Source organism: Dromiciops gliroides, chromosome X (assembly GCF_019393635.1).
Source record: "Dromiciops gliroides isolate mDroGli1 chromosome X, mDroGli1.pri, whole genome shotgun sequence".
NCBI classification, from domain to species: Eukaryota; Metazoa; Chordata; class Mammalia; order Microbiotheria; family Microbiotheriidae; genus Dromiciops; species Dromiciops gliroides.
This window is the reverse complement of record NC_057867.1, coordinates 14,869,258-14,883,688: the sequence shown is the minus strand read 5'-3', so window position 1 is coordinate 14,883,688 and position 14,431 is coordinate 14,869,258. Positions and strand designations below refer to the sequence as shown.

Genomic DNA, 14,431 nt, shown 5'->3' with positions numbered 1-14,431 from the left:
CTCAGTTCCTCATTTGTGAAATGAGCTAGAGAAGAAAATATCAAACCACTCCCTGTATCTTTTCCAGGAAAACCCCAAATGGGGTCAAAAAGAGTCGACATCACAGAAATGACTGAACAAATTATTGTAAATCTATTCCAACAAGTATTTAACCACTTCCTATGCTCAAGATAATGTGCTAGACATTCTGAATACAAGGAAACAATAAAAAGTGGTCCTCCATTTCAAAGGGCTTACAGTCTGTTGGGGAGATAGGACATGGAAATATTTAAGTATATGGATGATCACTTGAGGAGGGAGAGAACACATTATTAGAGAGTTAAGGAAAGGCTTCCTTATAGGAAGTGGCACATTAGCTGAGGCCTAGAGCTAAACATTCTAAGACAAAGAAGGGAGAGGGCAGTGGTTCTAGAGATAAGGATGGCCAATGCAAATACCCATGTAAGATGCATGTATCTACATGGGTTTGTTATAGGGCCTAGCACCCCAGAAGTTCTCTGGGACACATCGAAGAACCTTCTCCTTGAGAAACTACACCAAAGGACAGACACACCTAAAAAGATAAGTGGAACCTGATCAGGACTGAGCTATCTCCAGGACCACCATCCTTCATTCCAGTCTCCCTCACCCCTGGGGAGATAAGATTAGGTGTGTCTGCTGCCTTTGTGGTGGGAGGAGGAGAGAGAGATGGCTTGAGAGATCCAAAGCCATCCCTCACCCAATTACTCCAGCCGCCACCAGTGGGGGATGGTCCTCCCTCAATAGGGGAACTTTCTACAGTCAGATGATCACCTCATAGGACCACCATTAGACCTCTATAAAAGGATCTGCCTGCTCGAGGAGAATGGTATCTCAGAGCCACGCTCTGTGCCATGCCTTCTCCCCATGAGAAGTCCAAGGATTTCTCTCTTAGTTTCCCTTCCCCAGCCCCTAAATAAACTATTATCTTATTCTATTGGATTTGTGTGCAAGAGGATGTAATTTTTAAAGAGGAATTCCTAAGAATACCAACCTGAATCCCTACCCCTATCCCAAACCCCCTACCCTATTTCCCCACAACATAACTGGTGCCCAACGCTGAAGGGTACAGGAAATTTCCTCTTTCCTCTTGGCACACAAAACCTGGGGGTAGGAACCTCCCTACTGGGTTTCTTTTCTCCCTCTCCCACCTGACTCAACCTCCCATTTGAGTCACAGAGAGGTAGAGACGGTCAGCTTTTACATGCAACAGCGGACAGGCAGCCTGGGTCTCCCTCACTCCCCAAAAGTTTGTCCAGATATCCAAACACACTTGGACCCTCAGACTCCATGTTTCTGGGTAAGAACTTTTGTGTTTGTGTGTCTATCCCCTGCCAGCTTTCTGCTCTTCTATGAGACAGGCAGCCAGCATCTCCCTCCCTTGAGAGAGTTCAACCTAACATCTGAACCATGTTCAGACCATTCTCCTAAGACAGGACAATTATCTGGGTACAGCCATGGGGCAGAAAGGGAGTATACTGAAAGGCTCACCGCTGGGGTGCATCCTAAGAGATTGGACTAAATTAGAACTTACAAACTTGAGAAAGAGATGCATGATCTATTATTGTAACACTCTTTGGCCAAAGTATCAGTTAGGATCCCAAGAGAGCTGGCCTTTACATGGAACTCTTAACTATAACACCATTTTGCAATTAGACAAGTTTTGCAGACATGAAGGAAAATGGACGGAGATCCCATACATATTGGCCTTTATGGCTTTAAGCCAGAACTCAAAAGGAAAGGAACAGAACAGAATATGCCCAGCAAAACCAATTGAATCTAAGGAGACACTGGGTAACCCTAAAAAGCCTCCTTCCTCACAGGAGGCTCAGGAATTAAATGATTTATTGGACGATGTCCTCTTGGTGAGAGAAAATCACAGCAAGTCCAAACGATTAGCTAACCTTCCTGGCACATCCTCCTCCTCTGGGACCCCATCCCCTCCTGCTCCTCAGACTCATTCCCTACCTGGTTCTCACTTCACCCCTTCTTCCCCACCTGCTTCCATACCGATGGGTCAACCACTGTCATACCACTCCATGACTGAGACTCCTCTTTGCCCACCGGCTGATCTCAGAACCAATCCCCTATGCCCTCCACAGCTGAGCTCCGGCCACACTGGGAGTGGACATCAGTACTCTTCTACTTGCCCCACCCAACAGCAGTCTCCACAACCTATCACAATCTGGGGGAGCTCCAACACGTTCTCTATGCTCCTATTTTTTCCATTCAGGAGCTGCTCCCATCTCCTTTATCTACTAATCTGCAGTTGTCTACGCCCATCCCCCCAGTCTCCTTTACCCCTCCTTCACCCACTCCACAGCCAAAGACTGCTACTCCTCCCCCACCCACTCCACAGACTAACCTGGCTCCTCCATCTGACCCTCTGCATGTGACTATACCTATTCCACCAGCCCCCAGGTCCTCTTCCCAACCGACTTCACCCAGGTCCATACCAGCATCTCCCACTGCTCCCCTGCTTCCATTAAGGGAATTTCCCATTGGGAAGGTTACAACCCTAATGCATGTTCCTTTTTCCATGAGCAGTTTACCTCAGATTAAAGAGAAATTGGGGTGTTACTCAGGCAACCCCACAAAGTTCATAGATGACTTTAAGTCTGTGACAATGCAGTTTGACTTTTCCTGGACCGATTTGCATATTATTCTTGCCAGCTGCTGTACCCCCGATGAGAAAAAACAGATTTGGGACCTGGCGGTACAAGTCGGGGATGAATACTCGCAGGTTGGAAATTGGGCTGGGGTTCCTGGAACTACAGCTGTTCCAGCTGTAGACCCAAGATGGAAAGAAGGTAGAAAGGACAAGGCCTGTAGAAACCACATGGTCACCTGCCTGGTTGAGGGAATGAGAAGGGGGGTTAAGAAACAAGTCATTTATGAGAAGGTGAAGGAGATCACACAGGGGCCACACCAAAACCCAGCTCTTTTCATGAGTTGCCTTGTGAACTCTCTGAAAAAATATGCTAATCTAGATCCAGGAAAAGATGTAGGAATAACAGTCCTCAATATGCATTTTATTAGCCAATCTGCTCCTGACATTAGGAGAGAGTTAGACTGGGGTCCCCAAACCCCACCCTCACAACTCCTTGATGTTGCTTTTAAGATTTTTGATAACAGGGACCTTGTGGCAGCCAAAGAGAAAAAAAGCTGGCTCGTGCCTGTTCCATAGACCAAGCCTCGCTAATAGCAGCAGCCATCACGTCTGCTACCAGCAGATCTCTGGGTGGCCGAGATTCTGGCAGCTGCAGTAAACTGGGACACAGGAGTGGGGGACGACCCATGGAAGTGAGGCCACCTCCCCTACCTCCTTGTCCCTAGTGCAGCCCCAAGAGGTTGGCCTAGAGAAAACCCAGCTCCCTGCAGTCTGATCTCCTGGCCAGCCCCTTGTTACTAATATTTCTATGGCCAAACCCAAGGTCAAGCTGGATGTAGGAGGTAAGTTTATGGATGACTCAAGGGCAACCCCTGTCTTACTCTCTCATTCAGGTCCTACTATTCCATCAAAGGAGCAGGTTGTGGGGAGTGGGGGAACACCCCTTAAACATAGGCCAACATTGCCTTTAATGTGTATGCATGAGGATCACAAATTCCTTCATCCCTCCCTGGTTCTACCCTCTTCACCTGGGCCCTTATTAGCGTGTGATGTCAAGAAAAAGTGAGCTCAGAGAGAAATTCCTAGCATCTGGGATCTAGACCAGAAGAAATAACCTGTAGGTATCTCACAGTTGTTAATCTGTTTACTGCTACTCTTAAAATCTTTCATGGTAGAATAGTTAAAATTGGGAATTATTTGTAATGTATAAAAGTTGCAAAGAAAAACATTTTTTTTTGTCTAACCATTGAACTGCACAGAACTAAGCTTTGATCTAATTACTTAACTCTGGTAAAGCAGGCCACGCCCTATGGAAGAAAAGCCACTGAAGAAAAAAAAACAGCTGCTACTTTTTACTCCTTATCTGCTAAGTCCTTTTTCATTTTTGCTCTGGTCTCTTTAAAATTTTTGTTTCTGTTCCATCTAAGCTCAAGGATTCAACCTCAGGGCAGCTACCCACTGTGCCTATGTGTCTCCTCCCACCCTCTGGACCTCACAGCTCCTCACACTAGGGACCAGGCCTTCTCCACTTCTCCACTCCCCTCCTCCCCCACATAGTGATTTCTTTGACCCCCGCTCAGCATGAAGCAGTTTCAGAAGAATCGTCATCCCCTTTCCTTATATATAGAGAGAAGTGGGGAATGTTATAGGGTCTAGCACCCCAGAAGTTCTCTGGGGCACATCAAAGGGATAAGTGGAACCTGATCAGGACTGAGCTATCTCCAGGACCACCACCCTTCATTCCAGTCTCCCTCACCCCTGGGGAGATAAGATTAGGTATGGCTGCTGCCTTCGTGGCATGAGCAGGAGAGAGAGGTGGCTTGAGAGATCCAAAGCCACCCCTCACCCAATTCCCCCAGCGGGGGATGGTCTTCCCTCAACAGGGGAATTTCTCACAGTCAGATGATCACCTCATTGGACCACCATCAGACCTCTGTAAAAGTATCTGCCTGTCTCTTGCTCGAGGAGATTGGTATCTCAGAGCCACACTCTGTGCCATGCCTTCTCCCCATGAGAAGAAGTCCAAAGATTTCTCTCTTGGTTTCCCTTCCCCAGCCCCTAAATAAACTATTATCTTATTCTATTGGATTTGTGTGCAAGAGGATGTGATTCTTTAAAGAGGAATTCCTAAGGACCCTTACCCCAAACCTGTATCCCTATGCCAAACCCCCTACCCTATTTTCCCCATAACAGGTTATACCTCTGGAATTTTGCCCACCTCTCTGCATGGGAGACTTGGATTCTTGCTTGAAGGGAAAGAGGAGAAGGATCTGGAGGCTGGGCATGCTGTTCATCTCTGAGAGATGGGAGGACTGGACTAGAATCATATCAGTCTGTCCCCCTCAACCCCCATTGCTGGTCTAAGGGGCTTGATTTGCCTTCTTAGATTGAAAAGCAACAAAGCTGTTATCATCTTTAGTCATTCACCATTAATGGAGAAAGGCACCCCAAGGTTACACCCTCAGGCCTGACTCCTTCCCAACAAACACTGGCTACACAAAAAGAACATCATAAATCATACCTAGAAAGCAAATCCATTTACTCAAATATAGCACTTAGAAACATACAGAACAGAATATACCAGGAAATAGAAAGAATGAATAGGCTCTCCCACTTCAAGGGAAATACCTCAGCTCAACCAAGAGAGATACCCCAAGCTCATCAAGGTGAAAATCCCTGAAGTCTTTTGAGAGGGAAGCTGGGAATCAGGGACATGTTGAGGGACGGGCTCCTTGCCATGCCTGCCATTTCCCAAGGTCTTTTCTCTCTCCCCCCAAAGAGAGTGCGAAATGACATTTGTCTCTCTCAAAGCAGGAATCAAGAATGTCCCTCCTCCCCAGAGCTCTTGGACCAATTCCACCCCTCGGCCCAGGCACCAAACTGGAGTCACAACTCTCTTCACCACATTTGGAGGAATAGCTAAGCGGCAACTCACAAAACACCAGTTCAAGTCTGACCGCCGGCACATATTGGCTGTATGACCCTGTGCAAGTCATTTAACTTTGCAGCATCCCTGGAAGTTCTCTAAGACCACACCAATTAAATTAAAATCCCACCTTCTACAAGAAGCTTTTCCTGACCCCCATCCTTCTGTTATCTCCAGTTTCTCCTCTCTAGACCCTGTTTGCACCTAGTTGTCTCCCCCATTAGACTGTGGGTTTCTAATGCTTCATTTGCATGCATATGCAAGTCACCCTTCTGATAGACTCATTTAACTAGAATCAAATGTTTGCCTTGATCACTCTAGGCAGAAAACACAATTTGGGTTTTTGTTAGAAAGCAAGTGATTTGTGCACATGGCAAGTATCTGAGATGGAATTTTAACCACAGCTCTCCAGTTCTCTATCCACTATGCAATGTGGCTTCGAGTTTGAGTCTGAGGGGCCCAGAAGATAGTCGGAAAATAGAGAGATTTGGGAGTCATCTGTGTAGAGATGATAACTGAACCTCTGAAAACTGTTGAGGCCACCAAAGGAGATTATGGAGAGAGAAAGGAGAAAGCCTTGGGGGACCCCTCTGCTTTGCTGACAGATACCCAAACTGAAGGCTTTCCCAGGGTTAAGTACGATTTCCCCTCACAGGAACCAGGCCCTTCATGACTAGAATTTTCCGTCTTGGCTACAAAGCAGACAGAGGTGAGCACTCAATCTCCAATGTTTCTTCATCATAGCAAATGTTCCTCTGGTCCGCTCTCTGAAGTTTTCCCTACCTTGGATACCTCATTCAGACCCATTCCATCCCTTTTGGATGCAGAACCATGAGCAGACCAGCTTACCAGGCAATAACTTTTGCCAATGTGACTGTCCTGGATCTAGGTCTTCACAATACCCTGCAGTGACAGGCCTTGTAACCCTTCTGAGATGGGCACTTTGCAGCTTGTCTCAGAACTTCTCTGCTCTTGTCCTCACTTTGTATTTGCTGCACTGGCTTCTCATCACACTGTGAATTGGCTTTCTAATCCCATTCTAGTAACCAGTGTCCAAACTTGTGATGGGCCCATTGCTTGGTAGCTGAGTTTTGGTCTGGAAAGCAGACAGTACCTGAACCCAGATATGGTGGTTCATCTCGAAGGGCCCTGGCCCTTCCCCACCACCTCCCATAAGACCCTCATCACCTCCTGCCTGTGTTATATCCTAGCACTTCTCCCTGCCTAGATTCTCTCTCATTTCAATCCTTCCTGCACAATTCTTCCTAAATTGCTTTGGTAATTTACCAGGTAAAAAAAATATCTTTTTTTGGAATCTCTAGTGCTACCCTTTCTCACCCTAACATTCAAGGCTCAGCAAGATGTGGTTCCTAGGTTCAACTTTATTTACAAATGCTTCCAAACCCAAACCCTCTCTGCTCCAGCCAACTGGGCCTCCTCTACATCTCCTTACCAGGCCACATTCATTTCCACCTCTGGAACTTTGGCAGTGCCATCCCTCCCCCCCCCATACCCCCTCCATACCTCTCTCTGCCTAGACAAATCCCATCCACTGTTCAAAACCCACGTCCTCTAAGTTTCCATTCCCTTGCACTGTACCATTCAAATAATGATCTACCACATATTGTCCTATTTCATGTGTTCTTCCCACCCCAATGTTCCCCTCCAAAAAAAAAAAAAGGTTTAAGGTTCTTAGGATAGGATCTGACAGAGTGCCTAGCACAATGTTCTACACAGATTAGGAGCACAAAAAGTATTGGGGGATTGAATGCTATTTCCAAAGCTTCTCTGTTAACCATTTCAGTCTGGAAACAACTAATGTTATCCAGAAATTCTTCCCTAAGACAATTCCATATTAAGAACTCCCTATTTCTGGAAGTTGGAAGAAGCAGTGATCACTTTGTCCAGGCCTTGGGCCGTTCTTGATCAGTGCTCATCCATTCAAGCATTTCCCCCTCATACAGGGGTGTGGAGAGGGAGATTCTTAACGGCTGCTACTATGGGCACCAGGGTAATGGCTGAATCATAACTGTCCTAGAGGGGCTGCCAACAGGTTCCAAAGGTCAGAGCTTTAGACCTTGCACTGTTGTAAACTGGGCTGTAAATGAGTGAAGGGAAGGTATGGGAACTGATGAGTTTCACACTCAGCTTCTCCATATTGAGAATGACTTTTAATGGTGTTAAGATGCCATCAATGGATTTTAAATTGTTTCTGCCTAGGGGAGAGGAGGGCACACAGAGGAATAGGTTCCAAGGAAAGGAAATGGGCACATTTGGAGGGACTTAGTGAAATGGGAAGTCCACAGGGACAAGGGGCTCATCATTTGTTGCCTAAAGCCAACTCTGCATGACAGGGCAGCTTATTTCATTCTTTTCTTTAAGGCAAAGCTCTAGGATCCTCTAGATGATTCTATCTGATATCAGTGTAGGGATCTTCCACTCTCCTTTCTCTAACTGCCAAACAACTATCACACAAGGGGCAAGTAAGCTAACCTAGTTGAAACAGCCAGATACCCTGAAGCAGCATGATCCTGGCACATCAGACCATCCTCACCACCGATACCATCTCCCCTCAGACCCTGATGAAAATGGTCTGGGATCTGAACCATTGCAATCATTTTGTTTGGTCTCCCAACCTCAAGCCCCTCCTCACTTGAATCCATCATCCCCTCAGCTGCCAAGGTAGCTTTCCTAAAGTTCAGGTCTAAACAATTTACTCCCAGACTCCTGCCCCCCAATAAACCCCAGCAGCTCCCTGTTACATGTAGTCTCTCCCACCAGAACAGTAAGGCCCTGAGGTCAGGGACCATGTTGTTGCCTTTTTGTGTATCCCCCAGGGCTCCCTCTGAGAGTACTCCCTCCAGGGTACACAATAAACACTTAATAAATGCTTGTAGATTGACAGAATCCAAAAGATCAAGCAGCCCAAATCAACTTCAGCTCAGAAAAGACAAAAGGATCACTTGGTGTTCTGTCTCCCCTGTGTGATCAGCCTAACTGTGAAATATCCTTGGCTCTGCCTGGCTAGGACACACACACACACACACACACACACACACACACACACACACACACACTTATATTTTTAAATTAAGGCTCATCATATTATTCTGAAACACCTCCAAACACACACACACACACACACACACACACACACACACACGATTGATTCTCCCAAATTCAGACCAAATGTTCATTCTCTAAACATAGAAATATAAAAAACTGCCAATGCTTAGCACATGGGAATTAAACACAAGCACACACACACACACACACACACACACACACACACACACACACACACACACACACACACACACACACACACACCCCTTATCTGTGCCTAGCAGACTCTAGGCCTTGAAGATGACAGCCCACAGCCGTGCCAGCCTGGCACTCCGGGCCTTTGCCGCTAATTTCTCCAAACTCAAGTAGGTGAGAGTTCATGACTCCCCCCACCCCCCACCCCCGCCAGACCCCAGCAGACACACAGGTAACCGGGTGACAGACTGTAGTACCTCTTGGCCTCAATAGTACCAGGTGACCTGGCAGCAGCCCAAAGACAGGGGCCATGGGAGAAAACATGAACGCTCCAAGGCGAACTAATCCCAGAAGGCCAAGACAGGAGAGTTGGAAGGGGCCCCAGAGCCATCTAGTCCCTCCCGGCCAATGTAGGGGACGAAGCCAGCCCACCAGTCCGTCCGTCCCAGCCAATCCCAGAGGACGCTAGCTCCCCCACCCACCCAAAAGGAGAGAACTAGGTGTGTGTCGTCCCCCCCACCCCACCCCACCTCCATGGCTTTGAGCTAGTGCTGGGAAATGGGGAAGGGGCTACCTACCTACCACAGGGTCATCATGTCAGCTGGAGCCCAACTGGGAAAGAAGGGACTCAGAAGAATCGAATGTTGGCCCGTTGCCAAGGCCACGCCCACAAACAGAAAAGAGCCTACGTTCTACCCCGCCCCGCCTCCGACCGGAACTTGGGGGGGAGGGGCAAGAGAGACTATATAAAGGGCCCTGGGCCAGGTTCGCACATCTCTGAGCTGCTGGCTTACTTTGGTCCCGGAAAGGCGGTGTGGGGGGAGAAAGTGACGCATTTTTATTTGGGGGGGGCGGTTGGAAGGGGAGAAAGCGATGCAATGGAGGGAGAGAAAAGTTACGCAATGGGGGTTGAGAAGGCGCCATAATGGGGGGGTTGGAGGGGGGAGAAAGTGACGCAATAAAGGGGGGTTGGGGGAGAAAGCGATGGAATGAGGGGAGAGAAAAGCTACGCAATAGGGGGAGAGAAATCGATGCAATGGGGGGTTGGAGGGGGAGAAAGCGACGCAGTCGGGGGTTGCCGCGCCTCGTGTCGGGGGCTGAAGGGTGCCCAGAAAAGACTCGAAAGCTGGGGCTGGCCTAGGGGTGCTCGCTTAGTCAACAAATATTTCCTGGGAGGCCTGCAGAGAAGTAAGTTGAGAAAGCAGGCTTGAGTATTCCTGTTCTTTATCGCTCTTTTCTTTACTTCGCCAAGAAAGAGGACATGGCCGTCCAGCCTTGGGCCTCCCACTGGGGGAGCCGATATGGAACGGAACCGATCCGACTCGTAGAATGCTGTAGCTGGAGACAGGCCGTTAATAGGGGGGACCCAGAAGGCTCCGGTAGTTGGGCCGGCAGCATGAGCCATCTAAGAGAGGGGTCTGGGCTGCACCGCGAGATGGCCTTGGCTTTGGAACAAGGGTGGGATTTGGACCTAGAGAGAAACCGTAGATGCAGAGAAGAAAGTGAAGGGGCAGAATATTAGCAGGGCAATGTTCGTATTATCTTTGATTTACGTATTTAAAAAAAAAAACTACTAGAAAAATTCGAATTAGGGGAGTCTTAAATGGAGAGAAAGTGATTAGGAGGGCAATGTTCATACTACCATGTTTCGTTACGCATTTTTAAAAACTACTAGAAAAAATATGAATTAGAAGAGTCTTAAATGCAGAGAAAGTGAAGGGGTCACAGATTAGGCGGATATATTCACACTGCCGTATTTCGTTTACTTATTTTAAAAAAACTACTAGAAAAAAAGAAGTTACAGAAGGGTCAAATGCAGAGAAGAATGTGAAGGGGTCGCAGATTAGGCGGATATATTCACACTGCCGTATTTCGTTTACTTACTTTAAAAAAACTACTAGAAAAAAAGAAGTTACAGAAGGGTCAAATGCAGAGAAGAATGTGAAGGGGTCGCAGATTAGGCGGATATATTCACACTGCCGTATTTCGTTTACTTACTTTAAAAAAACTACTAGAAAAAAAGAAGTTACAGAAGGGTCAAATGCAGAGAAGAAAACGAAGGGGTCGCAGATTAGGCGGATATATTCACACTGCCGTATTTCGTTTACTTACTTTAAAAAAACTACTAGAAAAAAAGAAGTTACAGAAGGGTCAAATGCAGAGAAGAATGTGAAGGGGTCGCAGATTAGGCGGATATATTCACACTGCCGTATTTCGTTTACTTATTTTAAAAAACTACTAGAAAAATAGAAGTTACAGAAGGGTCAAATGCAGAGAAGAAAATGAAGGGGTCGCAGATTAGGAGGGCAATGTTCAGACCTTCTTTCATTTACTTATTTAAAAAAAGAAAAGCCTAATAGAAAAATCCGAGTTAAGCTTAGTGAGGAAAGAGTAGGCTTCCGAATCCCAGGATAGCCATGGTTTCCAGTGTCTTCGTAAAAGCCCTTGAAGTAGTTTGACACACAACACATAGTATCCATATTTAATTTTTTCATAAAATGCTCATTTCCTAATGTCCCACTGCCAACAACGTATGGGGGGTAGTGAATGGGTAATTTCAAAAATGAGTAGAGACCTCTTTATAGACTGTAGGATTCTTGTGCATCCTGAGGCCTCATAATGGTAATCACTACTAAATGCACATCTTCCATGTCCCATTTGGGTGTCTCCTTTGGCCTACAAGAATGGCAAACTTCCAAAACTAAGGTTAGAGTAAAGCCCTTTTAGAATAATCCACAGAAAACAAGAAAGCTGTTCAACAGCTTAACATTTGCTTTTGTTTGCAACTCACAGAAGCAGCTGCTTTCTGGGCTGATAATAAATTGCACTGGGTGCCCTCTGCCTTTTACAATCCATCCAAGTTTCTAGGGAGGACTGGTACAGATTATATAATAAAAAGCCTGGCATTGCATATGCTTTGAAGTGCATTTCCTACATTGTCTTTAACTGGGAAAGCGAATGCTAGAGACCTATATGTGGTTCATTTTCTCACTTCTGAGATCATCCCTAGCAAATGCTACAAGTCCTTCACATTTTTGTGGTGGTCATTTTAAAGAAGGCAAAACCAATGGCCCAGAAACAAGAAGTGGCCTGCTGTGATGTTCAGCCCCTTTCTTAATTGACTTTTAAATCAGTGATATAGTGGGCTGACTTAGAAAAGATAGTCAGGGAGCATCTCAAACCACAGGTCATAAAACAGAATGATCCCCAAGAATCCCTTGGAGATAATTTCTAACCATTCAAATTCTTTTAAAGCAATGCAAACTTCCTGGGTTCCATGAACAAATATTTGAAGTATCTATAAATTCCCACTATTTCACTTTCAGTCACATAAACTAAAAGAAACACGTTGGGTGTCAGTGAGCTGCTTGGGTAAGCAAGCCTAAAAATTCCTTGCCAGTACTTGGAAACAATTTTTTTTTTTTACATATTTGATATTTTTAGATCTAACTATAGTTTTTTGTTCCAAATCCTTAGGAAGAAAACCTTAGGGAAATAATAGTGTGCTTTGTCCCTGCAGTTGCTTGATCCACCATGATTATCAAAAAAGTTTAGAGATACATGGGATAATGGTGGACTAAATGCAATCTCTGGGACATCACAGCTGAGAGGCAATGTGGTATTGTGGCTAGAGAGTGCTGGGCTCCTAGTTTAGGAGAAAAGAGTTTAAATTCCAACATCAGACACTTAAGGGCACTTACATTTGCCTCATCAAAGATAATGGCCAATTCACTAAACCCCTCTAAACTTCATCTGTAAAATGGGGGTAATAACTGAAGTACCTACCTCAGGCTCAGAGGATCAGATAAGAGCTATAAGGCACTTTGGAAACTTAAAATACTGTAAAAATGGCACTTATTTTCACTACATGCAGTGGTTGGGGATTCAGCCCACCTCAGTAATACTACAGGAAAAGAAGATTTTCAGAAGTCTAGTTCTCTTTAAGGCTGAAGTTTGAACAAGCCAACCATTTCATTTTTATCTCGTTTCAGAGGGACAACTCCCTGAATAATTGTTCTCGTACAGTAGTCATTATGATTTCCTGAATGAAAAGAAATGAAATAGAGGGCTTCTGTGATCTGCAAAGCCATTGCATGTGTATATTCTTCCATCTTAGAGGGTTTTCTCTTCTAACTTGGTTGTGGCCAAGTATATTTTTTAAGGACAAAATAAGAACTTGAAATTAATTAGATCAAGACTTCATCACTTTAATATTATAGAACGAGCATCTCATCACTCATTTCAGAATTCTTGGGATGTAGTGAAGTGTATACTCTGTTGACCCTAGGGTTCAAATACTTGATTCAGAGAAACTTTGACTCCTTAATTATTCCCATCACGTTGCACATTGAGAAAAATTATATTTATCATTAGTCAAGAAAATTAATCTTGTAAAAAACTACTGGTATTGTGCAGTCTGATCATGATGTTTGAAGAAATCTTTCCTTGGTTTTCTAAATATCTCTCAAAACAAAGGAATTTATTCATTTTCAGTGGGAGGAGGAAGCATCAGACTATGTCACTAGGGAGGGCTCTTCCCCCATAAAGATTATTTGGGAAAAAGACCTAGAATGTTTTTTACTTTAGGAAAGTTACTTACCTAGTCAGGCAGAACAGCTCTCCTGAGTTTCATTTAAAATTTTTTGGAAGACCTCAGAACCCCAGATTGATTTTTCCAGGGTGAAAACTGAGCAAATGTTTTTCTGCTAATGCAGTAAGTCAGAAAGATATAATCTTACAGAAATAGGAAACTCTTAATCTAACTTTGTCCAAAATTCCTTTACCTGGAAATATACCTACTTTTTGCTTGGACTTGTGAGTCAAGATTTCCTGGCCTACTTAATCAGAAGTTGATAATGAGAAGTCAGTTAAAAACAAACTTTTTTTCTCTATCCCCCTACCTCAGTTGCCTTTTTTGTAAATTGAATAGGGTTAGATTAGATGATTTTATAAGGTCCCTTCCAGGTCTACATCTGTGATGTCAAAGTAATCATCTGTGCCAACCAGGAACCTCCTTGGTTTCTTAAAATCACTTATAAGTTAACATCACCAAATATCCATTTGCAAATTCCAACAGTCTGTTTAAATGTTAGCACTCTTCAGTGACAGATATTTCAACAAGGTTACTTCAGTCTCCTAATCTTCCAAGCCACAATGCTAAAGTGGGTCATTTCAAGGAAGCTAAGTCCCTACCCTAATTAATTTGTAAATCTAAGTCTGATTAACCTTTGATGACAAAATTAAACTCTAAAATCAAGTAAACATCAGCTTTAATCAGGATTAATACTCAGCAGAGATTGTATTTCTACAGGCTGGTGACAAATACCGCATGGTACATAATGTAGTAACCATTTGTGAGGATGGATAAAGGCCTAGAGAACATAGTACACTGGGAAAGTTATAAGATCAGCATTGAGCAGGATAGCCAGGCCCAACTAAGCTTGCAACTTTTTTTTTAATGTGATTTAGCACTTTTTTTTTTTCTTGTTTAGTGTTCATGCAATAAAAAAACCCAGGTTAGAACTGGCCCTGTAATTATATAAGAACCTGAGTTCCCTCCCCACCCCCAAGCTAATCTGATCACAATATCCACGGCATAAATGAGCTGCTTCTAA

General features: G+C 44.8%; 1 protein-coding gene across 3 annotated transcripts in view; it reads right to left on the bottom strand.

Moving 5' to 3' along the window:
- LOC122734204 (casein kinase I-like) overlaps positions 1–9,444 on the bottom strand; it is a 98,176-nt gene extending 88,732 nt beyond the window's left edge. For all 3 annotated transcript variants that reach the window (XM_043974950.1, XM_043974951.1, XM_043974949.1), the window contains exon 1: positions 9,395–9,444. The gene's annotated coding sequence lies outside the window, so the exon portion shown is untranslated. The remainder of the gene's footprint in view (positions 1–9,394) is intronic.
- Positions 9,445–14,431: the final 4,987 nt, after the last annotated feature.